The sequence below is a fragment of the Erigeron canadensis genome, chromosome 1 (genome assembly GCF_010389155.1).
Source record: "Erigeron canadensis isolate Cc75 chromosome 1, C_canadensis_v1, whole genome shotgun sequence".
Taxonomy (NCBI): Eukaryota; Viridiplantae; Streptophyta; class Magnoliopsida; order Asterales; family Asteraceae; genus Erigeron; species Erigeron canadensis.
Window position 1 is genome coordinate 8,820,354 of NC_057761.1, and position 17,594 is coordinate 8,837,947.

Consider the following 17,594-nt stretch of genomic DNA (forward strand, 5'->3'; position numbering starts at 1 on the left):
AATTCATTCACATTCAAGGCACCTTGCGAATCGTTCATAAATTTGCTTCTAAGTCTAGTCACATCGGCCTCGGACCGAAACTCCTTAAAGAAGGCCGTTCTAAACTTTGCCCACTCCATCTTGACCATCTCATCGTCACCCTTCGTCACAATATGGCCATCCCACCACACTTTAGCACTACCTCTCAACATACTTGACCCATACAACGTCTTGTCTTTGGGTGGAGTCTTGGTAATGCGGAATGCCCCTTCGATTTCATACACCCATTTGGTGCTTACAATAGGATCGGGGTCCCCATTGTATGTGGGAGGGTTAGCAATAGTGAAGTTCTTAAGATCATAAGGCTTCTCATTCGTTGGCTTCGCTTGCCTTTCAGCATTTTGTATTTCCGGTGCTTTATTATTAGGAAAACACTTATCAAACTCCTCCTGCACCGACAAAGCTACTTCTTCTTTTATCTTATTGGTGATGGAATCACTCATCGCTCCTTCCAAAGTTTCATTCAACTTCTTGATAATAAAAGGAGAGAAGTTCTCTAACGCCTTTCCTATTTGTTCACTTAAGAAATCACGGGTTATGTCTTCCCGTTCAACAATTACTTCATTCACTATACTTTTGTTCCTATTTTGACTTGATCCATCTTCACCTTGAGATGAATCCATACTACAAATTTCAAAAAAACTTATAAATATAAATCATAATTCATAACTTAGTCTCTAATACCCCAAAACATTCACATTCGATCATTTCCATATTTAGTAAGTTCAATTTAAAACGTAATAGCTTATGACCGGTAATAGGCCGGCTGTATTATGATCATAAACTATTTCATTTTAAATCAACCTTACTAACTACTTCCACTTTCGAATATGAACAACCCAAAACCTAAGGTCAAAGTCAATCCTATAGTTCAAGTCTAGGCATCCTACTTTTGAAGATCAAATACCTAAATCCCTTGAAGCATGACTCTGATACCAAAAATTGTAACAACCAAACCACAATATCAATTATATATAAAAGTGATAAGATTTTTTTTTTCACTGCGCGACAGTGAGGGGATTCACGCACCACTGCGACGCAGTCACAGCCGAGACCAAAAACCAAAATTTTCGAGATTTCTCACTGAGGCGCAGTGGGAGTGTACAAGCCCCACTGAGGTGCAGTGGGAGCCCATATTTCTCAAAAACAAATTTTGACACTTAAAAACAACTTAGAACTTGTCTAACACAAAGCAAACTTAAAATATACATCATTCCTGAATCTAAACAAGGATATGACATATTTACAAACTTACAAATAATATCCATTTGAAACAATATCCACAAACACAACTAAATGGGTCGCTTGCCCGCATTTAGCCAAAGTGACAAAATAAGCATTTGACTCCAAAATGATTTATACTTCAAACCACTATAATAGTAATGACTAGAAGACTTAAAATACACCATACACAACATTTCCCATCAAAAGACACATGTATCAAGAGCCAAAATGGTCATAAGGGATTATCTACAGAAATTACCCAAATTGCAAACCTTCAAGATGGCCAAAACCTTAAAATATAACTTCACTCGATCAAATCCTTGTTCTTGCTACTACCAATTCCTATAAAAGGGGTAAACAACTAAAATATAAGCAATGCTTAGTAAATGCATATACATATAATCATAATCAAGTTATCATAGCAATGTGCATCAAGCACCACATATAGCCTATCAAATGATAGCCATTTCATTCATATCAATAACAAGCATAAAATTCCTCACAATTCATTTTCAACATGGCCATGGACAATTTGGCTAATAGGAATTTACCCACCTACTAGCTCTTACATCCAAATTGGCTAGTAGGAATTTACCCACCTACTAACTCTTACAATAAACAAAAAAATGGGTCATAGGATTTTACCCACCTATGACCTCTATTAACAAGAACATGATTATATGCATATACACTCACCTTAAATTTGGCTCATGGCTCAAGGCTCAATTAGATGATCTTCACCACCTATACATAATACAATATATATATGAGTTCCATAAGCTCAACTCTTTTACAAACATTTACTTGAATTCATCATGCATTCTATTATCATGGTGTTTGGAAAGTACAAAACATTTTAACAATTTTCTATAATCAACTTCATATTACCATTTAGCCAAACATCCAAGATATAATGTTTATTACCTTGAGTTTCATTTCAAAACTCAATTGCATTTACCCAAAGCTTCTCCTTTTAAAATTTCATTAGGGTTCATCATCAAAATCCCCAAAAATACCAATTTCCCAATTTTACTAGCCAAGAACCCTAATTGTAAAATCAAGAAACCTAAAATTTGTAATTAAATTATTTGAAGGAAATGGAAGAATTGAGAGGTTTGAGAGAAATAAGGTTTAGTGAAATTATGAATCATCAAACTGAATTTGGCTGGGCACCCTCCCCCTTTGCTACGTTTCCTTTCAATTTTTGTGGGTATAATACCCGCTAACCACTAAATTTCCAACTAAACTAACCCCTTATCTGAAAACAAAATAGTAAGAAATTAATTTAATGTCGAAACTATAAAAAGGGTAATTTTCTTTTACCTTAAAATATTGGGGTGTTACAAATCTCCCCCACTTAAAAGCGATCACGTCCCCGTGATCCATGCCATATGTAAAGACGGGTAGTACAACAACATGTCAAGCACGGTTTCCCAAGTATAATCCGAGCTCGTTTGGTGCTTCCATTGTACTTTGAAAGTTCGTACCGTCTAATTGTTTATCTTTCTCAACTCTTCTTCAACAATAGTAACCGGTTCTTCAAGATTAGTCAACTTATTGTCTAGATCGATTTCATTCAATGGAACACACGTTGCATCATCAACAAGACATTTTCGGAGTTGAGATACATGAAAAGTGTTATGAATACGAGATAACTCTTCAGGTAACTCCAATTGGTATGCCACTTTGCCAACACGGCCTAAAATCCGAAACGGGCCAATGAACCGTGGACTCAACTTTCCACGTTTACGAAATCCTAGCAAACCCTTCCATGGAGATACCTTTAACATAACTCGATTACCAACCATGAACTCAATGGGTCTTTTTCTAACATCGGCATTTGACTTTTGTCTATCTTGAGCCGCCTTGAGTCTTTCGCGAAATTCATCTATCTTTTGAGTAGTTTCAAGTACAATATCGGTTTCTCCTAATTCTTGTTGTCCCACTTCTCCCCAATAAATGGGAGTTCGACATCTGCTACCATAAAGCATTTCGTACAGAGGCATCTTAATACTAGAATGGTAATTATTATTATACGAGAATTCCACCAAAGGCAAATACATATCCCAAGGTCCTCCAAAATCAATAATGCACGCACGTAGCATGTCTTCCAACGTTTGGATGGTTCGCTCATTTTGACCGTCCGTTTGCGGGTGGTATGCGGTACTCAAATGCAACTTGGTACCCATATCTTCATGAAACTTTCTCCAAAAATGGATGTAAACCGTGTATCTCTATCTGAAACAATAGAGACGGGAATGCCATGCCGAGCTACAACTTCTTTCAAATAAATATCGGCTAACACTTCGGAAGATTATGATGACTCACAAATGGGTAAAAACAAAGCACTTTTAGTCAATGGATCTACAATCACCCATATAGAGTCAAATTGATACTTGGGTGTCTTAGGAAGTTTGGTAATGAAGTCCATAGTCAAGTGCTCCCACTTCTATTGTGGTATATCAAGCGGTTGGAGCTTCCCGTATGGCTTTTGATGCTCCGATTTAACTTGTAAACAAGTCAAACACTTTTCCACATACTTGACTATGTCATGTTTCATACCCGGCCACCAATAATTAACCTTCAAGTCGTGATACATTTTCGTTGCACCGGGATTAGAATATTTGGATTTATGTGCTTTATCAAGAAGAATTTCTTTCAAGGTGCACGAGAATGGAATCTAAATTCTTCCATAACGAACCGTAATACCATGAGAGTCCTTAGAGAAATGTTTCATTTGACCCTTAATTCTCTCTCGTTTGGGATCACGTTGTAAGGCTTCTTCTTGAGCTTCCTTTATACGCTCCATGAAGTCATTGGTAATCATTACCCATAAAGGCGAAACTCGAATTGAAAAATGAGAACTCTTTCGACTTAAGGCGTCGGCCACCACATTGGCTTTTCCGGGCTGATACAAGATTTCACAATCATAGTCCTTCAATAAATCTAACCATCTTCGTTGACGATTATTAAGATCTCGCTGCTCAAAGAAATATTTAAGACTCTTATGATCGGAATAAATGGTGAATTTAACACCATAGAGATAATGACGCCAAATCTTCAAAGCAAAAACAACCGCAACAAGTTCTAAATCATGAACAGGATAAGACTTCTCATGAAGTTTTAGTTGTCTTGATGCATAAGCAATGACTCGTCCCTTTTGCATAAGGACACAACCTAGACGATTAAAAGATGCATCACAATATACCGAGAAGTCTTCAACTCCATCTGGTAAGGTTAGAACGGGAGCTTGACTCAACTTCTCTTTTAGAGTTTGGAAAGCATTTTCTTGTTCATTCTTCCATTCAAACTTCTTGTTCTTTCGGGTCTATTTAGTAAGAGGCAAGGCCAACTTAGAAAAATCTTGAATGAATCGGCGGTAATAACCCGCCAAACCAAGAAAACTACGAATTTCCGTCGGGGATTTGGGAGGTTCCCACTTCATGATTGCACTAATTTTCGCCGGATCAACTTCAATTCCGTTTTGATTTACAACATGTCCAAGGAATTTCACTTCACGCAACCAAAACTCACATTTAGAAAATTTGGCATACAACTTCTCTGGACGAAGGGTTTCAAGAACTTCATGAAGATGTTTCTCATGATCGGATTGACACTTCGAATAGATCAAAATGTCATCAATGAAAACAATAACAGATTTATCAAGAAAAGGGCGACATACACGATTCATAAGATCCATGAAAGCTGCAGGAGCATTTGTCAATCCAAAAGGCATAACCAAGAACTCATAATGACCATAATGGGTCCTGAACGCGGTTTTTGGAATGTCTTCTTCACAAATCTTCAGTTGGTGATAACCTGAACAAAGATCAATTTTCGAAAAATACGATGCTCCTTGAAGCTGATCAAAGAGATCGTCAATTCGAGGCAAAGGATACCTATTCTTGATGGTGACTTTGTTAAGCTCACGATAATCAATGCACATCCGTAAACTGCCATCCTTTTTTTAACAAACAAAATGGGAGCACCCCATGGAGAACTACTTGGGCTTATAAAACCCTTATCAAGCAGTTCTTGGAGTTGTTCCATCATTTCTCGCATCTTAGTTGGAGCAAGACGATACGGAGCTTTAGCAATAGTTTAGTACCCGGGGTAAGATCGATCTTAAAGTCTACTTGTCTATCGGGAGGAAGACCAGGTAATTTATCAGGAAAAATATCAACAAATTCATTAACAACAGGAATTTCTGATATCGATTTAGATTCCTTTTCGGAATCAAGAACATGAGCAAGAAAAACCTTACACCCATGGGAGATAAGTTGGTGAGCTCGAGCATAAGTACACAAGGGTAACGAGTATTGATTTCGTTCTCCATATATCACCAAATTCTTGCCACTAGGAGTTTCAAGTCGGACACTTTTATCAACACAACAAATACTCGCCTTATGATGACCGAGCCAATCCATGCCCAAAATCACATCAAATTCACCCAAACCCATGGGTATAAGATTGGCTTTAAAATTTTCAAAATTTATGGTCAAGCTACAATCTAGATACACGTTTTAAATCACATAAGTTTGATCACCCGCTACTTCCACCAACAATGGAGGTTTAAGTAAAGATAATTGTAAAGGAATACATTTAGTGAATCGAGTGGCTACAAAGGAACGATTTGCTCCAGAATCAAATAAAATTTTAGCGGGAGTGTCGTGAACTAGAAAAGTACCTGATACAACATCGGTTGATTCCTTTGCTTCCACCATCGAGAGTTGAAATGACCTCCCTTTAGGAGTCCCTACTTGCCTTACCACCTTTTTCTCATTCATCTTCCTTGCCTCCGCTCGCCTCTCTTCTTCCGTCAATAAAGGGAAAGCACTTTTCATATGTCCCTCATTGAAGCACTTAAAACACACGGTGGGCTTGTTTGGGGAGAACTTACAATCATGACTAATGTGACCCGGTTGGCCACATTTAAAGCATCCCTTCTTCGAAGGTGAGAGATAAACTCAGGAATGATGTTTCCCACAATTGTTACAAGTAGGGATATTTCTCCTAGATGCATTACCCCCCGAGCTTCCACTTGGCCGGAACTTCTTGTTTGGAGAACTACTTTGTTCCGCCTTCCTCTTTGAAGAATCATCATCCGGCATACCTTGTTCAACTTCATGCCATCTCGCCACATCAATCAACTGATTAAAGGATTCAACCTGAAGAAGAGTAATCTTTTCTTGAATATTCCAGTGAAGCTTTCGGTAAAAATGTTCTTTCAACAACTTATCATCCTTCAAGTACTTGGGACAGAATTGAGCTTTATCAAGAAATTGCACACAGAATTCATTCATATTCAAGGCACCTTGCGAATCGTTCATAAATTCGCTTCTAAGTCTAGTCACATTGGCTTCGGACCGAAACTCCTTAAAGAAGGCCGTTTTAAACTCTGCCCACTCCATCTTGACCATCTCATCTTCACCCTTCGTCACAATTTGGCCATCCCACCACACTTTAGCTCTTCCTCTCAACATACTTAACCCATACAATGTCTTTTCTTTGGGTGGAATCTTGGTAATGCGAAATGCCCCTTCGATTTCATACACCCATTTGTTGGTTACAATAGGATCGGGGTCCCCATTGTATGTGGGAGGGTTAGCAGTAGTGAAGTTCTTAAGATCATAAGGCTTCTCATTCATTGCCTTCGGTTACCTTTCAACATTTTGTATTTCCGGTGCTTTAATATTAGGAAAATGCTTATCAAACTCCTCCTGCACGACAAAACTACTTCTTCTTTTATCTTATTGGCGATGAAATCACTCATCGCTCCTTCCAAAGTTTCATTCAACTTCTTGATAATAAAAAGAGAGAAGTTCTCTAACGCCCATCCTATTTGTTCACTTAAGAAATCACGGGTAATGTCTTCCCGTTCAACAATTACTTCATTCACTATGCTTTTGTTCCTATTTTGACTTGATCCATCTTCACCTTGAGATGAATCCATACTACAAATTTCAAAAAACTTATAAATACAAATCATAATTCATAACTTAGTCTCTAATACCCCAAAACATTCACATTCGATCATTTCCATATTTAGTAAGTTCAATTTAAAATGTAATAGCTTATGACCGGTAATAGGCCGGCTGTATTATGATCATAAACTATTTCATTTTAAATCAACCTTACTAATTACTTCCACTTTCGAATATGAACAACCCAAAACCTAAGGTCAAAGTCAATCCTATGGTTCAAGTCTAGGCATCCCACTTTTGAAGATCGAATACCTAAATCCCTTGAAGCATGGCTCTGATACCAACAATTGTAACAACCAAAATACAATATCAATTATATATAAAAGTGATAAGATTTTTTTTTTCACTGCGCGACAGTGAGGGGATTCACGCTCCACTGGGCCGCAGTCACAGCCAAGACTAGAAACCAAAATATTTGAGATTTCCCACTGAGGCGCAGTGGGAGCCCAGATTTCTCAAAAACACATTTTGATACTTAAAAACAACTTAAAACTTCTCTAACACAAACCAAACTTCAAATATACATCATTTCTGAATCTAAACAAGGATTTGACACATTTACAAGCTTACCAATAATATCCATTTGAAACAATATCTACAAACACAACTAAATGTGTCGTTTGCCCGCATTTACCCAAAGTGATGAAATAAGCATTTGACTCCAAAATGATTTATACTTCAAACCACTATAATAGTCATGACTAGAAGACTTAAAATACATCATACACAACATTTCCCATCAAAAGACACATGTATCAAGAGCCAAAATGGTCATAAGGGATTATCTACCGAAATTACCCAAATTGCAAACCTTCAAGATGGCCAAAACCTTCAAATATAACTTCACTCGATCAAATCCTTGCTCTTCCTACTACCAACTCCTATAAAAGGGGTAAACAACTAAAATATAAGCAATGCTTAGTGAATGCATATACATATAATCATAATCAAGTTATCATAACAATGTGCATCAAGCACCACATATAGCCTATCAAATGATAGCCATTTCATTCATTTCAATCACAAGCATAAAATTCAACACAATTCAATTTCAACATTGCTATGGACAATTTGGCTAGTAGGAATTTACCCACCTACTAGCTCTTACAAACAATTTGGCTAGTAGGAATTTACCCACCTACTAGCTCTTACATCCAAATTGGCTGGTAGGAATTTACCCACCTACTAACTCTTACAATCAAAAAACAAATGGCTCATAGGATTTTACCCACCTATGACCTCTATTAATAAGAACATGATTATATGCATATACACTCACCTTAAATTTGGCTATTAGATACTATGGCTAAAGGCTCAACTAGATGATTTTCACCACCTATACATAATACAATATATATATATATATGAGTTCCATAAACTCAACTCTTTTACAAACATTTACTTGAATTCATCATGCATTCTATTATCATGGTGTTTGGCAATTACAAAACATTTTAACAATTTTCTGTAATCAACTTCATATCACCATTTAGCCAAACATCCAAGACATAATGTTTATTACCTTGAGTTTCATTTCAAAACTCAATTGCATTTACCCAAAGCTTCTCCTTTTAAAATTTCATTAGGGTTCATCATCAAAATCCCCAAAATACCAATTTCCCAATTTTACTAGCCAAGAACCCTTATTTTAAAATCAAGAACCCTAAAATTTGTAATTAAATGATTTGGAGAAACCTTACCTCAAGAACAATAACTCAATTGAAATTTCCAGATTTTCCTTCTTTCTTCCTTGATAATTTCGGCCCCTTACTAGACCACCACAAGCCCTCACTTTGCTTATTATTTGATTGAATTGATTAATTGGATTTAGGAGGGTGAATTGCATGTAAACCTTTGATAGATTTTAAGGAAATGGAAGAATTGGGAGGTTTGAGAGAAATAAGGTTTAGTGAAATTATGAATCATCAAATTTAATTTGGCTCGGCACCTTCCCCCTTTGCCACGTTTCCTTTCAATTTTTGTGGGTATAATAGTCGCTAGCTACTAAAGTTCCAACTAAACTAACCCCTTATCTCAAAACAAAATAATAGGAAATTAATTTAATGTCGAAACTATAAAAAGGGTTAATTTTCTTTAACCTTAAAATATTGGGGTGTTACAGAAATATAAGTACAAAATTAGTTGATATTAGTGTGTAACAATATGTATTTAGAGATGAAGGGTTTGGGTAGTGTAAAAAAAGTATTAAAGTAAAACAAATACGACAAGATCTTGACCCTTAGATCATGGTTACATTGACGCACGATGATTTTCATGATGCAAGCTGATTTTCAGTGAAGATAATTCGATTATTTTATTTGTTTTACTTTAATACTTGTTATATTTTACTTAAACCCTAGACATGAAATATATATTAAAAATAATCACTTATAAGTATATAGATATAGGTATTGAGATCTGGACAAGTTGGGTCGTGATAAACATGCCTTAGTCGATGACCCGAACGAGTCCGGGTACAGGTATTTTCATCGGGTATTAGGTTGGCCCGTCGGGTCGTTTTTTTTTTCTTTTCCATCCCTAGGTATATATCATTCTTAAAAGTTCTCTTATCAATCCTTAAAAAACAGATGGGAAAAATTCGGAAACGGAATTCACGTATTAAAGAATCTGAAAAGATAATCCCTATCTCTCTATATAACTAAGAGATGATAGATAAATGCCTATGTGGCGATTCTTTTGTGTTGACAACTAAACTTTTTCCTATGTGTAATATTGTAGTTAAAAGTCTATCTTTCTAATAGCCTTATTTTTAATCTTTAATCTTTAATTTAATTTAATATCTTTATGTATTAAATATTAAATAAATTTGTTCAATGATAATTCTTTCTATAAAGTATTAGTTAGATTTGATTTATTTTTAATTCTATCTTATCTTCTCATCTTCAACTAAATCTTTTTTAATGTTTTAATTATTTATTGTATTTCGATCTAGTTTATTATTTATACGAGATGTTTTTATTTTTATGTATTATATGACTTTTATGATAAATAAATGGAGTATATCTTATTACCTACAATCTAATATTTATAAATATAAATAAATATTCTCTATTATTATTCATACTAGAAAATCTCTATAAATAATTTTATCATATTTATGTATATGATATATAATTGTATTTTTTTTCTCACTAAACAGAAGTTCTAAAAAGAAATAATTAAAAGTCACATTTAATATTTTTTGCACAACATAAATTTTGTACAAAAACCATAATTGCATTCATTTTTTCTAAGCTACAGTTGTACAAAACATAAATAGGCTACATCTCTTTATATAACTAAAAGAGGATATGTTTTTGATTATGTGGCAATTATGAAATCATGCCATGTAGGATTTTTTCCTAGGTGTCATAGTTACATTAAATTCATAATTTTAAGCATACTTTAAAAAAATTACACTTTAGCCTAATCATCATTAAAACACAATTTATAAATTATACTTTAGCCTAATCATCATCATTAATTAAGTAATAATAAAAAAAGTTAAAAATAAAATAAGGCAAAGTGTATAAGACGGCAAAGTATATCTTAATGGAAGCAAAGTATGTCTTAATGGAATGATGGATAGATTTCTTATATTATATTCATGTATATCGGCTAAAGTCATGGATGGATTTCTTCTAGATATTTTATTTATGTTTATAATTATTATATTATATTAAAGTTATAGTAAGTATATATATTAAGAATAGGCTAAATATCGTTTTCCTAATTTAATTTTGATTTTAATTTATTACATATATATCTCTTAAAACTTAATGGATGAATTTCTTTTTCACAAAGATATACAATTTTTTATGATTTATAAATGGGAAATTCTAAATTGACAAACAAATTATACAAACTCACTTGTCATATGAGATGCACAAATTAAATTAATTCCTTTTTTATTTTTTTTATGTTTCTCTCTCCATGTTCTATTGGTGACACCTAAGTTTGTATAGTTTTGTTTGCAATTTGTTTGTTGATGTAGTTATACTACATATTTGACGTAGTTATTACCATTTAGGTGGGGTGGTAGAGACTATTGCCTATTGGAGTATAGACCAAGGTTAAATCCTTGACAATTGTATAATTTAGTAGTGTATTATATTTGCCGTTCAAAAAAAATAAACATATTTGATGTATATCATATATTCATAAACTATAATTTTATTGTTTGAATCAGTCGTAATCGGACATATTTTAATATTATGAATAATGTAACTATTTATAATTTTATTTTTTACTTATGTTATCAGTTAGTCACGCACAACGTGCGGGTTTAATCTAGTTAACTAATAATATTATAAAAATAAATTGTATCCATGTATTTTTTTTCTATGTGACATTTTTAGTTTTTGTCACATTGAATTTTCAATGAGGTCTCATTTTTGCATTTAAAATGTTATATTAATGTTGTCATATATGATCTTAATCATTAATTTAAACTTAATCATCAATCATAATATTAATCATTGATATTTATTATTCTATTTTGTATACATTATACTACGTTTTTTTAGTATATCAATGATAATTATCTTTTATCAAATAATATTGTTTGTTATATTATGTTTACTTTTGCATATTATATTTAATAATTATATATTATAAGAAAGATTTTTATGATTTATAAATATTTATATTTCGTAGTCATGCTTTTACATATTTAACGTATATTAAATATTTATAAATTATAATTTTATTATTTGTATCACAGTTTTTTACTTGATCATAAATTATGAATAATAAAGTAACTATCAGTTATTGTATTTTTATTTTTGTTCTATTATTCCGTACAACGTGCAGGTTTAATCTAGTCTACTAATAAACTAAAACATGATTACAACTTTTTTGATCAACACATGACGTTATATTGAAGCGACAAAGTGTCCTTTTAATCATTTATATTTGTATTTAAACTAGGATACTTAAATTTGTTATTCAAATAAAGATAACTATATTATAATAATAGAATCTTTTAGCAAAATTAAACGTAAGAAATCTAGAGAATATCTATTATAGTTTCCTAAAGCTCTTATAACTTCTACTATTCTACATCTAATGCCTATATATGCATTCTTACGAATCATGTTATCCCATTTATTTTTTTTTTCATGAAACATATGGCTGATAAGCTTCTAATCTTTTTTGTCAATTTGGTTTGGTAGACTAGATAGCATAATCTTTAAACTTTATAATATATATACAATTGTTTGTTTGTAAAAGTATCCTGTTAAATGTTTTCATTATACTATTTGTACTCAAGGATTCACTGATAAGACTTGGTCGCTGACGTGTGTCGTCAGCAAGTCATCAGCGAGTCCAGTGACTCTCTTCAGCGGGTGGTTTGCTTTCCAATTTGTAAGTCAAGGCGGGAAGATTTCAAACAAGATGAAGACAAAAGTCAAATGGTGGTTTATCCAACTGTATTTTACCTTGTAAGGCAAAGATGTAGGTGGACCAAAGACAAGGGTTTTCTCTCTCATACCCAATTTGGTAAACATGACAAAGGCTCTTCCATATAAGTACTTCGAGCCAATGAGATGTCGACAACCACCATCAAGTCACTATCAAAGGATGGCTGTGTTGCCCTATTTCTCCTCTATAAAAGGCAACACAGGCACAATAAACACTTTGTGTATGTCAGCATAAAAGTACCATAAAAGTGTGTGTCACTTTACTTGTAATTGTTCAACTTTTTAGTGTGTCTAGACTTAGCAATTACTTTGTTCATTTGTATTCTTGTAAGTCTAAGTTGTAATATCGACCATGTATTCATCGTTTAATCAATGATATATATGATTAGACTTGCCTAGATTCCTTGCATTTAAACTTGTTATTGTTCTTGTTATTTACTTTATGTCTTTACTTTCTAACTAGTTAATTACAATACAAGTTGTGCATTCATGGACTGTCAAGTGGTATCAGAGCCAGGTTCCTAAATCATTGGAACAAGATCTGTTTGCCTTCTTGTTTTTGTCACCATAAAAGTGTGTGTCACTTTACTTGTAATTGTTCAAGTTTTTAGTGTGTCTAAACTTAGCAATTACTTTGTTCATTTGTATTATTGTAAGTCAAGTTGTAATATCGACCATGTATTAATCGTTTAATCAATGATTCATATGATTAGACTTGCCTAGATTCCTTGAATTTGAACTTGTTATTGTTCTTGTTATTTACTTTCTGTCTTTACTTTCTACCTAGTTAATTACAATATAAGTTGTGCATTCGTGGACTGTCAAGTTATGAAATATTGGCAACATTTCACTTGATCTGTTTATAGCCATTTCTTGAGCGAAACCAGCTTCCCAAGCTGCTCTGGTAGCTTGAGGATCCATCTGCTCATCTTCAAAAACTTCAAGCTAGGGAGTATTGGCAACTATAATCTGCTGCTCCCCTTCAGCATCAGCTTCTTTAATCTCCCCCTCAGCACTAGCAAGGGGAGTTTCACCACCTTCCTTTTCTCCTTTTGTCTCCCCTCAGCACCAGTAGGGGCAGTTTCACCTTCATTTTCCTCGCTGACAGCCACGATTGCCAGATCATCATCATTTTTAGTTTTGGTGGCTTCAGCGGTATCATCTTCATTCAACACTTCTTTAGCAGAGTCCTAATAAATTTTGTTCACTGCTAGGGGTGTTGATGGGTCGGGTTAATTGGGTTTCGGGTTATTCGGGTTTCAAAGAATTATAAGTTAACCCGTAACCCAAACCAAATAATATTTGGGTTATTTGGGTTTGGGTTGTTTGGGTTCGGGTTTTTTGGATCGGGTTTTGGTTAACCCAAATAAAATGTCATTGAATTTACGTGCATTAGTTACGCAATATTGCAACAATATAATTTCAATTTCAAAAACTTGAATAATAGTGATACTTATATAGACTAAGTTCTTTATTTTCAAATGTGTTGAAACACTTTTGATTATGCGTTTTTTGAATTCTTGAATGAAAAAATGATAATATTATTAGAATAAAAGTCATAGACAAAACAAATAAATTACAAACTATATAAAAATATAGAAACTACTGATATTAAATAAACAAATTTTGACAATATATAACTCTTTTTATATTCATATTTTTATCATCTTTTATTAGTGTATTTTTTAACATCCATTATTGTTTAACTTTGCACGTTTCTGATTTTGTTTATAAATGAAAATTTAATATTCAAATAATATATACTTTAAACAAATTTAATGTGTTATATTAGTGTGTATATATATATAAATGCATCTTATTTGGATTATTTGGGTTGACCCAAACTATAATATTTTCACCCACAACCCAAACCGATTAAGCTTTGGGTTATTTGGGTTAACCCAAATGACGACCCACAAACCAAATAACCCAACCCGTATCACCCAAACCCATTCGGGTTGGGTCGGGTTATTTGGGTTTGGTTATTTTCAACACCCCTACACTGCACCATTGATTGCTTCAGTGACCAGAGCTAATGTTTCATCATCAATTTTCTCCCCCTTGGAAGTTGCATTATTTATTACAACTTCCACAGTGGCCACTGGAGCAGTCTGATGCTGAAGGAGTTGAGACAGCAATTGCTTGATCTCCCCAACTTCCTTTTCCATCTTGATTTGCCTTTGACGATCTTCTTCAGTGAAAGATGCCGGAGGACTGGGAACATTTGCCACTTTTGTTTCCAAGGCATTGATGGCCTTGGTGTTGCTTTCGACTTGAGTGACTAAAGGGGAGACAAGGTCAACCAATTTCTTAACTTCAGTAGGAGCATTGGTGATGATGGATGCTGCTTTCTTGGCTGAGTAGCTGGTGGCATTGCTCAGCTTGAGCAAGGAGTGAGTGTTACTTTTGATGGCCTGCTGATCCTTTTTGAGGAAATTTACAAAGAGACGAAGTTTCTCTTGATCAACAGCCAATGAGACAGATTTGTCTTTTATTGTCTCAATGGTAGCAACATTTTCAGACTGCTTGTTGTACCAGCTGGTTAAAGTTTGTACCAAGTTGCCGGATTAAACATTTCTTAAATCGATAGCAATGTTGGCAGCTTTGTTGAGATCATTAAGTTGATGCTCCACCCTTGCCAACCGATCAGCAGAATAAGTAGAATGAGAGATACCCAAACTTTTTGCTGTTTGAGGCTCAAGATCAGGTTTGGCAGCAGATGAGCAACCAGGAACACTAGAGAAGGAAGAGGGCATGCCAAGAGATAGCATTGTATTCACTGGCCGCATGGGTGGAGTGTGAGGCCTTACAATAAGAGTAACTGCCTCAGTAGATTCAATATTTTCTTCACTTGTTGCTACATTGGCCCTAACAGCAACATCAACCACATTTTCATCAATGGCTGCTGCAATTTCACCAGCAGCAACAGCTTCATAAACATCATCCTCCATATCGCTGGCTTCCTTCTCATCAGCATAACTGGAAGAGTCAAGCTGGAAAGCATCAACAGTAAAATCACCCAACTCCAAATCACTCGCCTCATCAACAAATTCAACATCAGTAGTAACCTCAGCATTTTCTTCCAACACTTACTTTCTTGAGTAACATTCTCAAAAGCCATACACATCTCAATATCATCAGCAACACCAACATCACCCTGCCTGTCCTCCAGAGAAAAACTTAGTGAGGTAGGGGAACCTGGTGCCTCAGCTTCAGTGTGTTGTGTCACCAAAGCATCATTGGCCGTAGAATTTGTTGTCTCTAGCATCACCTGTGATCTGGCTGCTGACAACGACTCAGAGGGTTGAGAAGAAGATGGAGATATGGGAGTGGTTGACTCAACTCTAATGGGCTGGGGTGACCCTTGTTCTTCACCAACCTCTCCTACAGAAGATTGAGGTGGCTGCTTGCGGTTACCCTTTTTCTCGTCAGCAGTCTGTTTGGAGATTGCTGATGGGTTGGCTAGGTTTCTAATGTCCTTGGGCAGTGAGGACTTCTTAACCTTAGTGGTTTGGCCCTTTGGTACTCGCTGCTGCTATTTTGGGACAACAGCAGGAGGTAAAGTGGAAGTAGATGGACCATTCGTTTTCTTGGTCTTTTTGGGAGCTTTGGAGGCTGCTGGAGGGATTATCAGCATACCAGCTCCAGAGGGGTTTTGCTTATAAACATCAGGGTACATAGTAAATAGTACACGTTTCATTGTTGGAGTGAGCGCAGCGTACTTGGAGTCGAATTGCTCAGGGTCGCAAGCAGGAATTTTATATACAGTGCTGGCAATCCTTGGAGAAAGAATGAATTGAGCTCCATTTGGAAGATATTTTTCTTTCAGCTCGCGCCTGAAGATCAGTGAGAGAAATCTAGCAAAGGGCACTGAGCTTGACCTGTTTCGAGCAGTGACCTTTCCTTCAAATCTTCAAATATGACACTGGCAAAGTCAATGAACCTACCATTTGCCAGTGTATATATAATCTGCATTTGGGCAGCAGTGGCCTAATCGAAGGACCCACTGTTCCCACCAAGACATTGGATAACGGGTGTAAACAACAACTTCCATACACCAGGCAAGAACTTCTTCTGAGGGTTGCTGTGAACAAGTTGAGCTAGTTCTACATTCGTTCCGTACCCAATAGACAACAGCCATTGCTTCCATACATCAGCACATACCAAATCAGAAAATTGCCTTTCTTCAGACTGTGAAGGCAGACGAAGAACATCTCGTAGCAGTTCAACAGAGATGGTGATTGTGTGCTTTCCTTTCATAACAGTACCAGAGATGGTGCTGCTGGCAATATTGTAATCGCATGTCCACCAAAACTCCCTTAAGAGATGGACACACATCTCTTTAGGGTCCCTGTATATAGCCCTTCTTACTAGACATCCTTTAATGAAATCCACCATAGAATAATAACCTTTAACTTTTGGAGAAATTTCTTCAGATCCCAGATAGTTGTTTCGTTTAATGACCAATTTCTGTGCCTGAAAAGAAACTTGGTCTGAAGGACAAATGCCTTCAGGATCATAGACTTATGATGTGAAATAGAGAGGAACATCTTAAGAGACTTGTCGAACATAAGTGATTTCAGGATTTTCAGGTTGTTGGGGTTGTGATTGATGTTGTTGTTCGGATTGAGATGCCATTTTAGCAATTTAATAGAGAAAAGAGACAGATAAAGATGAGATTGAAGTAAGAGATAAAGATGAACTGAGATTTTTGAAGGACGATGGAATAGATTTGAAGGAATTTGAGAGAATTTTGGAAACTATGGAGATAAAAATGAACGTAAAAGACGGAGGTGAGAAAAGATTTGCATATATATGGTATGGATATGGGCCCCACACCTGCAAAAGTAAACCGTCACGTATTTCTCTCTCATACGCAATATATTAATTTTTTTAAATAGATGAGGGATAGAAAATTAAATAA